The sequence below is a fragment of the Simochromis diagramma genome, unplaced genomic scaffold, assembly GCF_900408965.1.
Source record: "Simochromis diagramma unplaced genomic scaffold, fSimDia1.1 OVJJ01000293.1, whole genome shotgun sequence".
NCBI lineage: Eukaryota > Metazoa > Chordata > Actinopteri > Cichliformes > Cichlidae > Simochromis > Simochromis diagramma.
This window is the reverse complement of record NW_024386801.1, coordinates 10,653,639-10,672,765: the sequence shown is the minus strand read 5'-3', so window position 1 is coordinate 10,672,765 and position 19,127 is coordinate 10,653,639. Positions and strand designations below refer to the sequence as shown.

The window sequence follows — 19,127 nt, the reverse complement described above, 5'->3', positions numbered from 1 at the left end:
GAAAAGACCCAAATGGAAAAAAACTCCACTCTGAACACGACAAAGTTCAAGTGGAGTAACTTGGTTACTGCGTGTTACCAGGCAATAAATGACAGGATGATGTCAGAGCTAACGCTGTACCTGGAAAGTGTCCTAAACGAGAGTCGCCACTTAGAAATGTTTGCCAAAATGTTCACGCCGCATCACTAATTCACACGTACCTTTCGAACACCTTGTACCCTTTATAGTATTGTATTATTTTGTGAAGTGAAGGCTCACATTGGATAGCGTGAGAAAATGAAAAAACAAAGCAAACACATTTTGATTGGGCTTTGTAGACTAGGATAATCGGTCCCGCTGTGATATTTTAATAGTCTTTTTGGAATACCAATCATCCATACCTATTTTGCAAAATACCGACAATACTTTTCACTCTGTCCGAGTCCATCCCTTATTTTCTCAGAGATGAGCATGTCCTTGTATTTCCTGACCATAAATGCTTCCATATCTCCATTAGGGGGTAGTATATGTTTAGAAAACAATAGTGCACCCACCGATAGGGGAGGTGCTGGCCATATTGATACATTAAATAATATTCTCATTTTGTCGCTAAAATATATCTTAATGCCTTATCTTAATTTGATTGCTTGATTATTGGGTTAGTGTAAGTGTAATTAATCACGAAAAAACAGACAGATACTCTTTTTCAATTTTGTGTGGGATGTATGTTCCTGCACGTTATAGCAAGACTTGTGGAGGTTGCCCCCACTTTAAACATAAACCTCCATGCCAGGCTTCCATTAACGCTTAGTGTGAAGACACGCTTTTGGCAGGTGCTCTACACTGCACAAATTAAAGCATTTTCAAAATAAGAGAGGTCAGTCTCTCAGATCTTCCGTGCGTCTATCCCTGTGCATGATTGCCAGGTTAATTTTATCTGCTCATCGCACTGGTAAGGTTGTAAATCTGTCTTCATTGGGATACATATTATCTGACACTGTGCGTGAGTGTGACGCCGCTTCCTTTTTGCGGCGCACAGATTTGTGGTCTTTTTTTCTTCTCCCCCCCTCATCCTTCTCCACTGTACGATAAACGAGGAGGGGCTTGATGCCGTGGAGGAGGGAGGCAGTCAGGCTGAGCTGACCCGCTTGCGGTGTGTGTCGCTTCGCCTACATCCAAGTCAGCTCGCATGCACTGACGAGTGAGGGACATCAGGTAGGATTTTGCCTTTTAAGAGATTCTATCCAGTTTCTTTTTAAATCCTGGCGTTATTCTTCAAGGTGCTGTTCCTCCCAAATGATCTCACTACAGGGAGGCGGACCGCTCGATGTTGGCTCAGCAGAAGCGCTGGCAACATTTCACATGAGCAGTCTGCAGACGACCTTTTCACTTGATTAGTGTGATGTTTTCCACTCTGGTATTTCCTTTTGCTCTTCTTTGGACCTGACATCTGTCGATTCGTTTGCGCGTTAAAATAAGACTGGTAAATCTAGCCCATTTCTTCGCCTACTGTATAACTGATTGCTTTTGACATTGACAGATAAGAGGTAACAGTATTTGATTGACCCACTTGTTTGGCGTTGGTGTTGCATTTTAAATATCTAGGCTTCCCCAGTTTCGTCCTTAGAAGTAGGCTAAATAGGTAACTAATGCTGCTCAGCTCCAGCATCCTCGCTGCTCTGCAAAAAAATGTTTTGTACAGTAACTTGGACTTGACCTGAATGTTATCTGGATCGGCTCAACATCAAAGCTGACATTGAGGATGTGTAGTGCGCATGCAGGGATGTAGCCACTGGTGAATGACTTACTGTAGGTTAATGAAAATGTAGGGAGAATAAAATACTGGTCAGTATGTTAAGACTGTTAACGCTTGCAGGGACTGTTGTGCTTTGCCTCAGTTTTAAAAATCTGATCATTAATTCATCTTAGAAGAAAGATTAGTGCTTTTCCCTCGTCTGATACCTTTACCAATCCTCAGAGTGAACATTCACCTTATTTTCTCCATGATGCCAACAGGGAAGACGCATAACTTCTGAATGAAGGACACGTCTCCTTAACCATTAGAAGCCCTTCTGCCTCATACAGATGCGCTGTGAAGAGAGCTTTTTTGAGCTATGAGCTATGTGGGTGTTTCACAGATACAGGGCTGTCAATGCTGCTTCAGCACAGTGACTCTGGGCTGAAGGTGCCAAACTGTAAATCCCCGAGATGGTTTTACATTGAGTAACATGGATCATATGTGTTATTACTGGTTTGACTCATATAGCAAACCACGTTAGCTGCAGACTTGCACAGCTTCTTTTCTCTGCAATGAAAAACTGTTTTTTGTTGTTGTTGTTTTTAAAGTCCATTTCCTCTTAAGTATATAATACAACAGCTGTGCATTTACCACAAGAGGCATCCTGGATATTGATGGTCAATTCAAGGATACCGATGCCGTCAGGGAGTTTCAGACAGTGGAGTGACATGTTTTACCTGAGTGATGTGACTAGAAAGGTCAAGCTGTCTCAGCATGATGTCGACAGCTGAGATTCTGGATGGCTTAAAGGCATCACTGGCATGCTAGAGCTTTGATTCCAACTGGGAGTACCCATCCTTAAAATGCACTCCCAAATGGTACAGTAAGGCACTAGAGAGTGTGGGATAAAAGCTTCCACCAACCACACATTTCCAGCAAGAAATGGTGTAGGAGTACCTCTGTAGTGTGTTTAAAGCACCACTAATGCAAAACACTCTTGCATTTTACAAGGTATTTTGTGTGCCTTCCTGACTTTGTATCGCTTGGTCTTACTTTAAAGTGTAAGCATAAGCATCATATATACAGCTTTATATTCATGGTAATTTGGGGCTTTAAATGGTTTCATTTAACTGTTAACTGCACAGCATACAGCTTTAATGACTTTAACAAGAATTGGGTGCACAAGTTTGAATTTATTGGATTTTTATATGGATTTTTCTCTAATCTTGCAGTAGAGTTAGACAAAAAGGAATTTTATCCACAATTCTTTTAAATCTTTATGTTGATGGCTTGTCAAAGAAGCCGAGAACCCGTTAAACTTGGTGCAAGGTTGATAGGCTTTTAGCGAACCATGTGATGTATGCAGGTGATCCTGTGGTCTTTAGTCCTTGTAGTGCTGGTCTCCAGCAGCTCATCCACATACAGTGGTGTGGAAAAGTGTTTGCCCCCTTCCCCATGTCATATTTCTTTCTATGTTTGTCACACTTAAATGTCTCAGATCACCAAACAAATTTAAATATTTAAGAAAGAAAACATAAGTAAACACAAAATGCAGTTTCTAAATAAAGGTATTTTGAAACTGCTATCTGTGGTGTATCCCACAGATAGCTGAATTCAAACAAAGTGAAGATCTCTCAGTCTAGAAAAGGTTATAAAGTAATTTCTAAAGCAGTGGGACTCCAGCAAACCACAGTGAGAGACAATATCCACAAATGGCAATAACATGGCACAGTGATAAACCCTGAGTGGCTGGCTGACCAAAATTAGCCCAAGAGCACAGCGGCGACTCATCCAAGAGGTCACAAAAGACCCCAGAACAACATCCAAAGAACTGCAGGCCTCACTTGCCTCAGTTAAGGTCAGTGTTCATGATGCCACCATAAGAAATAGACTGGGCAAACACGGCCTGTTCTAAGATGAAAACCCCTGCTGAGCAAAAAGTTTGCCTCAGTTTTGACAGAAAACATCTTGATGATCCCCAAGACTTTGGGGAAAATACTGTGTGGACTGACAAGACAAAAGTTGAACTTTTTGGAAGGTGTTTGTCCCATTACATCCGGCATAAAAGTAACACAACATTTCAGAAAAGGAGCATCATACTAACAGTAAAATATTTTTGTGTTAGTTTGATAGTCTGGTGCTGTTTTACTGCATCAGGACCTGGAAGACTTGCTGTGGTAAATGGAACCATGAATTCTGTTGTCTACAAAAACATCCTGAAGGAGAATGTCAAGCCATCTCAAGCTGAAGCGCGTTTGGGTTCAGCAGCACCAATGAGGACAAACATCGAAGATTTCCAGAGTTTAAAATGTCAAATAATAATCTTGCTGTCTATAATAAGGTCAGACATCTTGAACATCTTATTACAGAACAAAAAAAGTTAATGCATATACAGATTGAATAAAGATCTCTTTATTTAGACAGATCTGTGGAATTACAGAAAAGCAAGTTTATGGAAATTTCATGTAGTTTATAATGTCACCATTATGTAATTAATGAAAAGAGCAAGACGCCTCAGTGCAAACATGTAACTGCTGGAGTCAGTACATTTGAAGCTTTATTAAGAAATCTCATATATACATTGATTTCCAGGCTCAACACTTAACAAATATAAGGTGTGGCACCAAACATTATCAGTTTTTATTGTGGAGACATTGGTATAGTTGTTGCTTTGAGGGAAGGCGATTTGGGTGCCTTGCACTGAACGGGCTTTCAAGCATAGTCCAGAAATTTTCCAGGGTAGAGGTAAAGTCTTTGGGAAGTCCATTCCAGTAGCTTATTGTTAGCCTGCTTTATCCATTCCAAAAAAACAGCTTCCGTGCATGTTTGGCATCATTGTCCTGTTGGAACACCCAGCGGTGTCCAAGTCTAGCTATTGATTTGAGGTGAAGTTGAAGAATTTGAAGATAGTCTTCCTTCATTACTCCATCCACTGCAATGTACCAGTACCACTGGAAGTAAAAAAGCCCCAAAGCATGATGTTACCGCCATCATGCTTGACAGTTGATACAGTGTTCTTAAATTTGAAAGCCTCACTTTACCGTGCCTCTTGTCATTATGGCCAAATATCTCAATCTTTGTCTCAGCTGACCATAAAACCTTTTTCAAGAAGGAACTTGGCTTGTTCATGTTGGTAGCTGCATATTTTAGTCAGTTTGAAGGTGTCCGTTTTGTAGCAGAGACTTCTGTCTTGGTTTACACCCTCTCAGTCAATGATGTGAAGCTCACTTCACTGTGGACAGTGATCTTGGTGTCCAGCCACTTTTAGTTCATGGGCACCCAGAGCCTTCATATTTCCTGGGTTGTTCTTGAACACCCTAACCAGTTTCCTCTCATCCAAGGGGGAAAGTTTGGGTCTTCTTCCAGACTCTAGCAAAGTGGAGACGAAAAAGTTGAAAAGGTTGTACTTGGATACCTTGGAATCTGCAGTTGTTCAGAAATGGCTTGAAGAGACCTTCCTAACTTACATAAATCTGCAATCTGCAGATCGAGTTCTTAGGATTTTCTTTTCACTTGTTGTTCACAATATAGGCCCATGGCTTGCCTGTGTTTAAAAGAAGAGACCTTCTCCTGCCTGAGCATCTACAATGAGTTCTGTACGCTTTCTCCACAATACAGTATTACACAGATATAATTAGATCTCAGGAACACCAATGTCACAAGCTCACATGCAGCATGCATCTGCCAGCGGCAACTGACTGCTGCTTCAAACAAAACACTAGATGCTATTCACAAGACCCAAGGTTATGAAAGCAGAGTTTGTAAGCTTCATCAAAAAGAGATTTGAAAAGTTTAGCTCAGAACACAAATAGAGATTCAACACTTCTAAGATTAAATAATATTCAGTATTTCAGTTTTATTGAGCACTGGCAATTAAAACCAAGGACTATTTAAATTGTAGCTTTTCACATTTATTGCCAACTACTTCGGAGGCCATTACTGCAATGATTTTGTATTATAGGAAGCTATAGCAACATCTCTGCTAGCATAGCTGTAGTTCACACTTTCAGCTCAGTGCCTAATTTGCTAATTTACATGTTTCAAACGTGTTCATGAAATACACCACACTCTCTCATGAAACGCTTTTAGTCTGTGTTTGTTCAATTTCTGCGTTCTGGGGCGCAGTAAGTAACACTGAAACTGCTCCGTGAGAACAATAACAAGGTCATGCATTTACGAGTAACTATTTTGAGCCACAAAACATCGAGAACAAGCAAATGCTAAAGACAAGGCCTCCTGCTGTTCATTAGAGAAGTGATTTTCCTCTCAGCTGTTGTAGTTGCTCTGTCATCAAGAATATATTCCTGGTTGGAATTCCCCAGGAAATGTTCAGTTGGAGGGTGGGAAGTAAGGGTTCTGAGAGTCATTGGAGAGTGTGATTGTTGAACTATATTGGATGCACGAGTGTGTAGGAGGTGGAAACTAAAACACACCCCATGCTGTCGGTGTGACCCAGCCTTTGTGTTCTGTGTTTACAAGGGAAATAGATTGGTCCTGTGTTTTCTCTCGCTGCTGTCACTGTGATCACAGCCTCTTTAGGGGCTGGCTTGCGTTTAGATTACTTTCTATAGAACAAATGTATGAGCTGGCCACCATTCCCAAACCCCTGCTATTACAGCAATCTGAAAGAACAGTTTCTCGAATTTTTCCATACAGATGAATGTGGCAGACAAGCAATTTGTTAAAGCTATATATAATGCGGCTTTTTAATCGGCAAACACTTGACCATATTTCTAATTTGCTTTCAGATATGAAGTGAGGTTGAGCTCTCTTTCAATTAAGAAATGTAGTGGGATTAGATTAGACTGACTCCACACTTGATTAATAATGGTTGGACATTACAGCATAGCATTTAGACGGATCACATCCACAAGTCACTCAGTTGTTAAATTGTTAGTGCGTGAGGTTTAATGCAATATTGTTTTATTTCGGTGCTTTTAACTCACAGAAAAGTTCAGAAAGCAATTCATTAATAATTTGAATTTCTATTATATACACATTTATATACACTATAAATGTGCTTTAAACTGGTGTGGCTGTGCCGGGATAAATCAACAGACTCAAAAAGTAGGTCAGTAGATGCCGCCATGATGTAGTTTAGGTCAGTGGCAGTCGCACAGCCTGTGGCACGTCTCATCAGCATGTCAAATTAAAATGCCAGTTTGAAGTACTAGACAACAGGTTTACCTTCACTGCAATGCACACAGTATAGGGCTGTGCGATATGATCAAAATCTCATATCCTGATATAAGACATCTATCGTCCGATAACGATATAAATCACATAAATTTAACATTTTCTGTAAATTCTGTGAATCTCGGGCAGCTCGACTTGCGTGAAGTGTTTCCAGCTGCGCGTCGTGTACCTATACATTTTTAGACATAAGTTGTAACGGCCGCTGTTTTCTTTGTGAGAATTTATTACACGGCGTGCTGCGGGGAAAAGCTTGTTCTAACGTTTGAGTCTAAGGTTTATTTTTTTAGCACCTGGCGGTTTTTTGTTTTTTTTTTTTACTTCTCATCCGTAATAATCTGCTCTTTAAGTGATTCAGTTTATTTTTGAAAAGTTTTAACAGGATCTTGAGCTTTATTGTGAAAGGTTTATGTGGAACATAAACAACCGGACACGCGACAGTGTTACCGTCGTTGTTGCTAACGACAGCGCATAAAACAGGCTCTTGTCTGTCAGTAGTGTGGTTATATTAAATATAAGAGAAAGAGAGAAAGAAGAAATTAATATAGCCACTACAGCGACCATCAAAAGGATGAAAAAATATTGCCGTAAACAGTTTATTTTGCGACACCACGAAACAAACTATAGCATAAAATGAAACAGACGTTTTTATATCGTCATCCGATATATATCGTTATATCGAACAGCCCTAACGCAGTACACTATCCCAAATTGTGTTAGTGACATAAAGTGGCATCCTCTTACTTTCTGTGAATTTTTTTTCACATAAATTATTTGTAAATCAAAGAGTAATTGCTATTTTCCACTTAATTTGTGTGTGTGTGTTTTGAGTTCAGGCCACTTTGTTGACATTTAATCTAGCGGTGAGCACTTATCTAAATATTTGAACAAAGAAATTAAATTGTTTGCTCCTGTTCATATCATATAAATTACTCATTGAGGAATCAGTTGTGCTGGTAAAGTGCCAGTGAACAGGGTTGTGTTCAGCGCTGTTGACCGCACATACACAAGGGTTTTTTCAGTTAAAAAAAAAACATCAATGCTTTGGTTTTGAAGAGAAACATGATCTACTTTACTTGAATCAAACTAATGATCAGCGCTGAAGGTCATTTGATATATCCCATTAAAAGAGAAGCACAGCTCAACTTATGCCCCTTTGTCCCCAAAGAGTGAATACAGTTAGGTATTGCGTTTTCATTGCAGGAGCTGATTTGCTGCGTTTTTTTAAAGTCAGTTTATTTTGCTCTGTTTTTACAGTGCAAACAGCTGCTTCAGACAGGTTATCGCCTGGTTGTCTGTGTTGAGTTACAATGGTTTGCATGTTCTCAGTGAATAGTGACCATGCTGTAACCTGCCCAGTTTCTCTTTGCACCATTGTAGACTTACTGGTAGTGCCTCCAAGCTTCCTCTGCCAGAAACAGTGTGTTTGTGGGAACTGTGTATTGATATACTCAAAAGAAATCAAATACTTAAGTTTCTTATGCAGTCAAAGTCTTCTGAATAGCACCATTATTATAATAATAATAATGCCAGCTGTAATTGCTTTACTACAGTCTGTACTGTATAGTGGTATTTATTTTTGTTCTGCTTTTGAAGACATTTCCATGTTCAGTTTCCGAAAGATCTCTCAAAGACATGATGGTACACCCACGATCCTCTTTTGTGAGAGCATTTTTCACTGGAATAGAATTCCCTTAAAATGCCACTCAACAAAAGGTCAATGACAGTGTTGCCTAAATCCAACTAAACAAGACACCTGACATCACTTATGTGCGCGATAAATGCATCAAAGACAAATCCAGAGCACTGTAACGAAGTGCAGTTAAGACTTGAATCCCTTGATGGACCTAAGACACATTTTGTGGCTCGAAGACAAAAAAAAAAGAGTAGCATTTGAAATATGAATGTGTCTACACCCTGCTAAATTTCTAAAATCCAATGCACCACTAAATCTCTAAAAACCAATCAAGTATGCGGGTCTATGACACAGATATGGAGGTTCAAGAAAATAAAAACATCATGGCGACTGCAAGTGCAGGTGTATGGAACATGCAGCTGCACCGTGAGGAAAAAAACAGTCAGAGTGTGTGGAAATATTTCATGTCTGTGTCACATGATCATAGACACAGATGTTTAAGATCAGTACAGATTTTCAAGGGGTGCTGGATTCAGTAACAGCCAGATATAGTAACTAAAATGACATTATTATAGTATCTTGGTTTAGGGACAATTGACGTGGCAGTGGTTTAACATCAAGGTTAATTGTGGGCTGTCAGGTCCTTTGTGTGTACAGTAGCTGTCAGCCTGTTTTTGCGACTGCTTGGGGAAAGGACTCCCCTGTCTGAAGAACAGCACTGAAATTACTGCTATCCTCTGCTCTGATCCTCTGCAGGCTGCTGACCAAGCGAGAACTCCTCCTTTTCTCCCCCTCTCTCCCCCCTGGCTCAGGGCTATGTAGTGTCAGCACCTCAGTTCTTCTTAGAGAACTGTGGACTCTCACAGACTATCAAAATTATTTTATATTGGTATGTCTAAAGTGAATTTAGCAGCCGGATGCTGTAAAGTGTAACTAAATAAAGCTTAAGTGTTACTTAAGCCTTATATATTTAGATTAGGTGTACAGTATCTTATTGATATCTTATTCCAGTGTTTTTCTCTAATTTTTCTATGCAACTTTGCACTGTCCACTGTTGTAACAAAACAAATTTCCCACACATGGGACTAATAAAGGTTATCTTATCTTATCTTATCTTATCTTATCAGAAGTAGTGGCCTTGTGTTTAGAGCAAAATGATTGTCTGATTACATTGAGCAGAAGACACTATCAGGTTCTTTTTGAGGGGTTTTAGCAATTAGAGCTCATACAGCAACTCTTTTGGACTGAAACTGGATGAAACATATCTTGCTGTTCTATAGAAACATGGAGGCCTTTCGTAGTCACACATAAAAAAAAAAAAGTAGCTTTTTCAAAATTTCCTTAGTGCTGATGTCATTTTATGTATATGGCTATAGACTGGCCACATATGAAGTACGCCAAAGACAGAGGATCAGCAGAGCTGTTTCACTAATGCTGCCTAACAGCAGCTAACACCAGCAACAAAACAGCAGCACTTACCGAGTACTGTAGGATATCTTCAACAACTCACTTCTGTATCGCTGTCATCGGTCAGAAGTGAGCTTCACTGACTCATCGACTCGCATCCCTTTCATAAACTTTTACAACCTCCTCCACAGTGAACAGATGTAGACACACATTGACAACTGAGGTAAAGAGCGGACTTGCAGCCTACACTGTAGATGAACATAGGCCAGAGTTTGTCCTACACCGATCACTATAGTTAGAATTAAGCACTTGAATTTTGAAAACAGAATTCAGCTGACCGCAGTGTGCAATCTACTGACATCTGGAGGTGATATTTTACACACTGTAACATTAATTCACCAAACAGTAAACCTCAAACTGTTGCCTAACAGCTAAGATGTTCTGGATATAAACCTGCTTTGAGGCTTTTTTGTGTGGAGCTTGTAAGCACTGAATCTCCGTATATTGATGGCTTTTTGTTATTTGTCTGTGCATGTCTGTGCATGCAGACATGCACAGACAAATCTTGTGTCTTGTGGCCTGTCCAGGGTATCCTCTGCCTGTCACCAGGTAGTAAAGACTGGTTGGAAAGCAGTTAAAACAAATGGATAGGTGGAAATAAAATGTGCAGCATGTAACACCTGTTCTTTTCTCAGCAGTTGCAATCTTCTGACCTCATGAGTTTTTTGTCACAACCTTAGTTGTTATGCTGATTCATTAGGCCAAGTCCAACATAAATCATAAATTACCACTGTGGGAATAAGGATCAGGCTTAATGATACAGCAACTTTAGCAAATGAGGATATTTTCATTCAAATCATGTATTAATTATACAAAATACTGATGCTATGTACTTTAACCTTGCTTGAGTGTACATTGTTGTTCCTAGAAAAGAACGAGCACTGAATATAAATGTTGACTTTCTTAAGAACATGCATTGTTTGGCAAACCCGTAATCAATTTCCTGTTACTGTGTGAGCAGCCACTAAAACAGAGAAGAAAGCAGAAGACTCATAAAGCAGAGGTTAACAAATATTTCTCTCTCAATGTTTTTTTTAATCTACTATGATTCCCAATTTGCCTATGGTTGTTAATGTGTGTTCATCTCTTGCAAAGTAAAGTCACTTTGACCTTTACAGTGGGGAAGGAAAAATACTTTTTGCTATATAGCTGTTGGAACGGTCAACAAAAATAGCCCATCATATCATGTGTGCATTATTTGATTGTTTCCCTTCCATTATGCTCTCTAATTTCCTTCCTGCAGTCATTTGCTTGTGACAAATCTGTTACAAGCACAGGGAACATGCCTGCTGTGAACATGTGCATTATGGTAAAACAATTACTCAGCAGAATAATCATGATATTTATAGAAGAATTGTTCTGTTTCACTGTGAGTTTTAAAGTAGGTTGTCAAAGACATAAAAACAAGTGGTGATTGTTTCAATGAATTGCAGAACATCCTGAATAATTTTATAATGTAAGATGAGATATTAAAAAGCTTTAAATAGGGTATCAGCATAAACCTCAATCATGTATATTTCACAGATTTCTTCCTCAAGCAGTAAGATTTGATTTTTCATTTGGTGACAGCATATCTTAAATGATACTGTGTGCAATAATAATAAGATTAAAGCCACAGCTTTATCAGTCAAAGTGATGACTTACTGTTTTTGATTCCCTTATCGTTAATGGGTTTTTTTTATATGGACAGATGACAGGTTTTTTTTAGACAAAAAGCAGCACTGTGTCTGCAAGCTTGTGTAAGTTTTCAAGTAAGTGTCTTAGCCCCAGGAAAAGAGAGAACCCTGAATATCATAAAAAATTAAGCAAGCCTGCAGTTACATTTCAAATGTATAAAAAAACACGAGTGTTATTTAAAATCATCATACCTTGATGTGCATTTGTAGAATTTACCTGTGTTCTTCAGGAAAGAATTTGAATGTTTTCGGCTTTGAATGCAGGGGCTGAAGTGACGCTGGCAGCCCAGTAATATTGTTACCATCCCTTGAAATACTGCAACATTTGTCACATTCCTGTCAGTGCGGGTGGCATAGGAAAAAAAAAATGATGCTGTTGATATGGAGCACGGTGTGCTGACACCAAGTATCTAATTCCATAGCATATGAGGATGACTTGCAGGACACATGGCTCGGCATACTATCTCTCCCTCATATCTTGAAAAACGGTAAAAACACAACTTCTTTCCCATTTTCTGTGTCTTTTTATAAATAATGCCTGTCAATTTTTTCTGTTTTAAACCCCCAAACTGCTGCTGCGATACAGATAAGACTTTGGTATTGTGTTTTTATGCATTTACTGTTCAACAATATACACAAACTGCTTTACTGAACCATAAATTGTCATGCTGATAATAGATGGCTCTATATGCACCGCTCACTTTACGCAAGGAATCATCAAACCATTTTCTCATAGTGACAAATGTGAACAAATTGCATGCGTTGCGCTCTTCCAAATATATGCAAGATAAAATGTCATGCAAAAGCCAAGCATCAGTACATTAGGCAGCCTGAGAAGTGTATTTTGTCAAAGTGGCAGACATGCGTCTTTTCTTTTCCCAAATTGAGATGCCGTGTGGATGTTTAAAATGATATGGTGTTACTTTTTTGCCACCATTACCATCTGCTCAGTCCACTATATGGCAGCTGTTTGCTTCTCCCTCTCTCCGTTGAGTCTTCAATTTCCACAGACACAGAGATTGATGGAGCTGCAGCTAATGGAGGGCGGCTGCCCACCCACAGTGGACACGGTACACTTGTGAGGCTATACCCACAAGATGACACTCTCCTTTCGGTCTGGCTGATCTGGTGTCGTATAACATACCCAAGTGTATCTGTGCCAGGCTCGGGTCAAAGGTCGTTCTAGTACAAATGAGCACAACTGGTTCTTTGCTGATCATGCCTTTAAAAACAGAATGACTTAGATTATTTTTTTGGGGGCTTGATACCTCTGGTAATGCTGAATTTCTCCTGGTTTGCTTCTAGTGTGTCTCATTCATTAGCTATGCTTTCTGCCCTTTTCATAATCTCAAATCAAATGTACTGCTGCCACATGTGGGATTATTGATGCTGTTATTTAATGACTGTCAGGATCTCTGGCATTTATTTGTGATCTATGGTCTCTGTGAAGAGCTCATACTGGGAAACATGCACTATATTTACAGTTTGATTTGATTTCTCTGTGCCTGGGAAAAGGCTGTCATAAATTACAGGAATCTCATGGAGTGAGGCACTGTGAAGCTTTATAAATTCCCCACAGGGAGGAGGGACAAAGAGACAGTGGAGGAGGCTGTGCTCTGAAAGGGCGATCTGTATGCGACTTCAGTGGGAGACAGCATCCTCGACTCATGGCACAAGCTCAGAGGCATTGCTTAGAATGTGGCTGGCTTGTCATGTAAGGCGAGGCTGGCCGAGGCTCTCTGCTAGCCTCGGCCTGGAAACGCTTCTCATTCAGTCCCTCTTTGTGTTGGTAATGTTTTTCATGATCGCTAAGGGCATTTAAGGAGCAACATCTTCAAGATGCTATTAGATATATTCCTGCATTTTGGTGTTCTTAGCAGTCTTTTAGCAAATGACACTATCTAATTTGGACCATCAGCCTGATCTGCTGCCAATTTTTCGGTGCATACACCAGCACAGCACATCCTGGGTGTCGTCCAGTGAGATAGATCTGTCTCCCTCTCTTCGGTGCAGAACCGTGGGACTAATTGAATTACACTTCTTAGTCCCATGGGAGTGCACAACTAATCAGCTGGAATCTCCGTGTTTGAAGGGGATGGTATGTCGTATCAAGGCTATACAATGCTTCCCCTGTGAGAAAGCGTTTGTATAGTTTTCTGTGACTGCAACATCTCCGAAAGGTGCTTAATCGATTGTTCTTTAACCTCTTGCTCCGTTTCCTAAAACTCATCTAAATAAATGTTTTAATAACTGTGTTTCGTATGTTCCAATAGATTTTTTTTGTTTTCAGGTATTATCTTATGTATTAATTTATTCTATATATTATGAGGATAATATTAACTATTATTACCTATTTAGAAGATAAGCTCATAATATCTTTTACAAGACAAAGATGGACAAGTAAGCAGCCATACAACCCAAAACATCTCAAAAAGTGGCTTCTGAAAAGAAACAAGCCTCAAAGTCTTCTTCCCTAGATTCCTTAATATGTTTTCAACAAGAGATAGAAGCATGTTTAAATTTAGGTCTTTCTGTAAATAATTACGCAATCGAGGTGCACAAGAAGAAAATGCTGTTTTCCCAAGGTATGTCAGAAGTCATCATACATACATCAAAAAGAAACAGTTTAGAAGAGCATATCTGGTAACTGGGACAGAGAAGGTTGCAGAAGTCAACTGGAAGTTTACCTAAAAGGGCTTTATAGGGGAAAATATGCCAGTGCTGTTCTTTGAGTAGTCAATAATAGCCCACCATAATAACCAACCCACCAAATCATTAAGAATGCAATGGTGAGTTAGAGACTTTGCTTTTGCAATAAATTGTAGGGATTCCTAGAAAACTGAACAAGAAGCATGCAGAAACTTGGGAAATAATTAGGATAACAGACCTTTCCATGCACAAAGAAGAGGAATGTGTGAATACCAAACATTATTAAATGTTTTAAGGATACTGTGAAGACAATAAAATGTATTGTGAAAATGTCAGCAACTAGTAAAACTTTCTGATCATCATAATTTACAGATCATATTAACAAAACACCAGCCTTTTTTGCTCGTATGAAATGGTTTTTGATTTGCTTTGTTTTCATCATGAAAGTTAATACCATGCTTATAAATTGACCTCTGGTTGCAGCTGCATGAAAGTGTGTTCTTCATTAGAAAACCACTCTCTTTCCTTGTTAAACACAGGTAAGGCTGTGGGGAGAACTGCGGGTGTCTCCTTCGTCTACTGTGGACCCCTTCGTCTGTGGCTTTCTTTGTTGTCACCCTTTCATAAATCAGATTTACTGCTACATCTGTAGTGCCCATACTAATGAAGTAACACCCAGTGCAGAGACACAGCATTGATTTCATTTCCTGCCTCTTTGCCTGCTCCCTGGGTAGCTCGATGGAGATTACATGATGATATCATATAAAAGAAGAGATTAAAAAATCTGTATCCAACTGCAGTGTCACAGCTGTGTGCTCAGCTTCACAATTAGATGCTGGAGTTTAAGAGGGAACTGCAGAGATGACCCTCGGTACCATGGGATAAGTTTTTTTTTTTTTTCTCTTTGGAGATGCTTGGAGCATAATTTTTTGTTAAACCACATCGTTTCAGATGGGGAGATTTTTTTCTTTTCTCTTTTCTTTCTTTGTTTTTTTTTAACTGGCCACCTTATTAGTTATACCTTGTCTGGTTGGGCTGAGCCCATTTTTGCCGTCAGAACTAGCTTAATTCTTAATTACACAGATTTAACTAAACGTCACACCGCACAGTTGCTGCACATTTGTCGGGTGCACATCAGTAACTCAAATCTCTGATTCCACCACATCCCAAATGAGATCTATTAGATTGAGATCTGGTGAGTGTGAAGGCCGTTTGAGAACAATGAACTCACTGTCATGTTCAAGAAATCAGTTTGAGATTAATTGGGCTTTGTGACATGATGCAGTATCCTGCTTAAAACAGCCACTAGAACATGGGCGCACTGTGTTCATAAAGGGGGGGTTGAACATGGTCAACAACAATGCTCAGGTAGGCTGTGATGTTTTAACAATGCTCGATTGCAACTAAGGGGCAAAAGTGGGCCAAGAAAATCTCCCCACACCATTACACCACCAGCACAAGCCTGAACCACTGATACAAGGCAGGATGGATCCATGCTCTTGTGGTATTTACACCAAATTTTGACTAAACTATCTAAATGTTGCAATAATTTTTCACATTTTCTATATTAAATATATACATTGTAGCCTCAGCTTCCTGATCTTTGGTGATAGAAGTGGTAACTGGTGTGGTCTTCTGTTGCTGTACATAATCTGCTTCAAGGTTTGACATGTTGTGCATTCAGACATGCTCTTCTGACTACCTTGGTTGTACCAAGTAGCTATTTGAGTTACTGTTGCCCTCCTGTCAGCTCAGTGCAGTCCAGCCATTCTTCTCTGATTTTTGGCAACAAGGCATTTTTCCCAGAGCTGCCCCTCACTGGATATTTTCTCTATTTTAGACCATTCTCTGTGAACCCTGGAGATGGTCGTGTGGGATAATCCTAGTAGATCAGGAGTTTCTATAATAACAGTCAAGTCACATTCAAAGTCACTTAAATCACCTTTCTCCCCCATTCTGTTGCTCAGTTTGAACTTCAGCAGGTCATCTTGACCATGTCTGCATACTTAAATGCTTTGAGCTCCTGTCATATCATTGGCTGATTATATATTTATGTTAATGAGCAGTTGAAAGGAATGTTTAATGAAGTGGCTGGTGAGGGTATCTAGTATTTAAAATGACGAACTTTACAAGACAGCTGACTGACAACCAATAATGAGACAGATTTTAATGTAAACAATAACATTGTGAAAAAATTATTAACACCAGGTTCAAAAAATTGCTGAGAGGAAACCATTTACAACAAAAAAGTGCAGCCAAAAGGTATAAACATGTTTTGCTTGCTTCTGTGTTGACTTTCTCAAACAGTTTTATGAGCTCTATTGCTCATCTTTCTTTTTGATCGTGCCATTAAACAAACATATGGTTTGGAGAAATAATGCCTTAGATGGAGTGCATTACAATAAATACTCATGCAGTTTCTAGGATATTAGAATAAATGTTCTAGTTCATTCTTTGCTAACTTTATGATCCCCAAGAGGAAGAATGTGGAAGATTAACATGACAAGTTGATAATCCCCAAATGTTCTTAAGAACAGATCAAGAGAGAAAAAGAAAGAAGTTATATTTTGACTGTTTAATGATAACGCTAACTCATATGAAGAAGAATGATGTACATATAGTATAAACAGCTGATATTTTTAGTCAAGATAGATAATCATCCATCTGATGTCCTTTGATTTTTGTTTGCATGTTTTTGATGTTTTGGCATCTTGTTTCTACCTGCTGTAGTTTTTCCTTGAAATTGTCTCCGTGACATCTCTTTGTGGCAGATGATTGTCATGTTCTGATCAGGCACCACTGCCACACTTCTCATTTCTCATTTAATGGCAAACTGTGGAAAGCAGTTATTGAAAATAACATTTATTCTGAAAAGGGTGCGGATAACATACAATTTCTGAGGTGTTGTTTTGTGTAGATAATGGACTGTTATCATAGTTACTCAAAAAGCAGAAATAATAAGTATTCAAGTTATCAGCTGGCTCAGTGCCCCCATTTAACTAATTAGAAGCCCGTGTCAGCATTAATGAGTTGTGCGCAATGGTGGCAGAATTCATTGGGCTAATTAGTGAATCTCAGAAAGCATGACACTCCGTGGCAATTTGCTGAGCTATACAGTCCATGGGTACCTCATAACTGACAGCCGTATGCAGGCCTGAGAATGACCATGGGTATAATAACTGTGGCAATCAGCCACGGGAAAAATTACACATTATGCTGATGAACTGCACGTCTCATGCTTTAAGAAATGGGAGTGTGATGTAAAGTCTGATTTGTTGCACGTGTGTCATGGAAAAATCTGTTCCGCTGAGTGAGCAAATTAACTTTGTGTATGCAGGAATTAGGAACAGATGATGAGAATATGCCATGAAAGAAACCTTTGTAATCGTCCAAATTTACATTCATCCATGCTATCTGTTTGCACCCCAGTTGTTGACTTTGAGCTGTTCAATAGTGAACAGAAAGGTCAACATCTGGGATAGATATTGTCTCTGAAATTATTGGGGAAAAGCAGAACATTGTGTTTATTTATAAACTCGGATACAGTAAGTTGATTTCATTAATGACCAACGCAGTGTGCCAAGGGGACCGCAAATTAACATGGGGCAGCAAACAAATACCACTTGTGAGGATGCAAGTAATCTACTAACAACAACACAGGCACAGCTTGTTACTTGAAATCTGACAAACATGATAAAGTTGTAGATTTTATTCATGTGTTTGTGAACAGTAGCACAGACCAAATGAGAGGCTGCTGAAGGACAAGCGGTCTGCTTTATAACTGGAAGTGTTAGTGGATCGCTCTACCAATTACAGGAAAATTACTCCAATGTTGCAATATTCAATCCACTCCCAAAAGGAACATCTGTAACTATATTGTGGGGAAGTTTAATGCATTAGGGGAAAGGTGAATTTCCGTGGAATGGAGTTGTTTTTTGTTGCTTCCAGCTGGTTGTGGGACTGTTTTCAACATTAAAACATTATTGTGTTTATGGATGCATTCTCCTAACTATATACAACACATGGCCTGCCTGATTATTAAAGTAGCTATAAAAATCTGCCAATATGTAGCTGACAATTTAAAACAAACATTTATGGAACCATAATTAGATAAATAATCATAACATATTGACTGGCCTAGTGTTTAGTAGATAAAGATTTTTATCAGTCACACAGAAAGCAGATATGTGATGGTTATTGTTAATTATTTATAGTGTATTATTGTGTTACAGGACTTTATGGGTGAACCCAAATTACTATTATAACTTTCAAATTAGCTCACTCTACCGCTCCACTCATCTTGGCCACTTTCCCTGAATTTTCTCTCCATCTGGTAGCTGAAAGTTGGCAACCATGTCACAAACCCAACAATATTTCAGTGTGGAGTGACTAAACGCAAAGCAAAATGAAAGTAGACATTATTTAATAGGCAGTAGTACAAGATTAGCATGACAGCTGTGGCAAGTAGATGTTATTTTGTTGTTTTTGTTCTTATAGTAAGGCTCATCTTTAACATATTATGATGCACTCGCCTAGATGCAATTTAAGAAAAAGATTGGAGAACAAAAGTGTGATGCTAAATGTCATTTCACAAAAAGATACATGACCCTTTTGTTACGTGCTGTGATTAAGATTCAAGGAGTAGCATGTCTTTTTCTGTTAACATCGTTGCAGAGATCCTTTTCACTCCCACAGGATTTGTCATTTACCAACCACTGGAGAGAAACCTACACAGTTTCTATGTTTTTTTAACAAGTTTTTCCGACGGTGTTTCAGTTTGAGTCATTAT

General features: G+C 39.1%; 1 protein-coding gene across 4 annotated transcripts in view; it reads left to right on the top strand.

Annotated features, from left to right (window-relative positions):
• The first annotated feature begins 952 nt into the window (after nt 1-952).
• Nucleotides 953-19,127, top strand: part of tln2b (talin 2b) — a 91,501-nt gene continuing 73,326 nt past the window's right edge. For 2 of the 4 annotated variants that reach the window (XM_040025736.1, XM_040025734.1), the window contains exon 1: nt 953-1,194. The gene's annotated coding sequence lies outside the window, so the exon portion shown is untranslated. The remainder of the gene's footprint in view (nt 1,195-19,127) is intronic. The other 2 variants (XM_040025733.1, XM_040025735.1) reach the window with 2 other exon arrangements.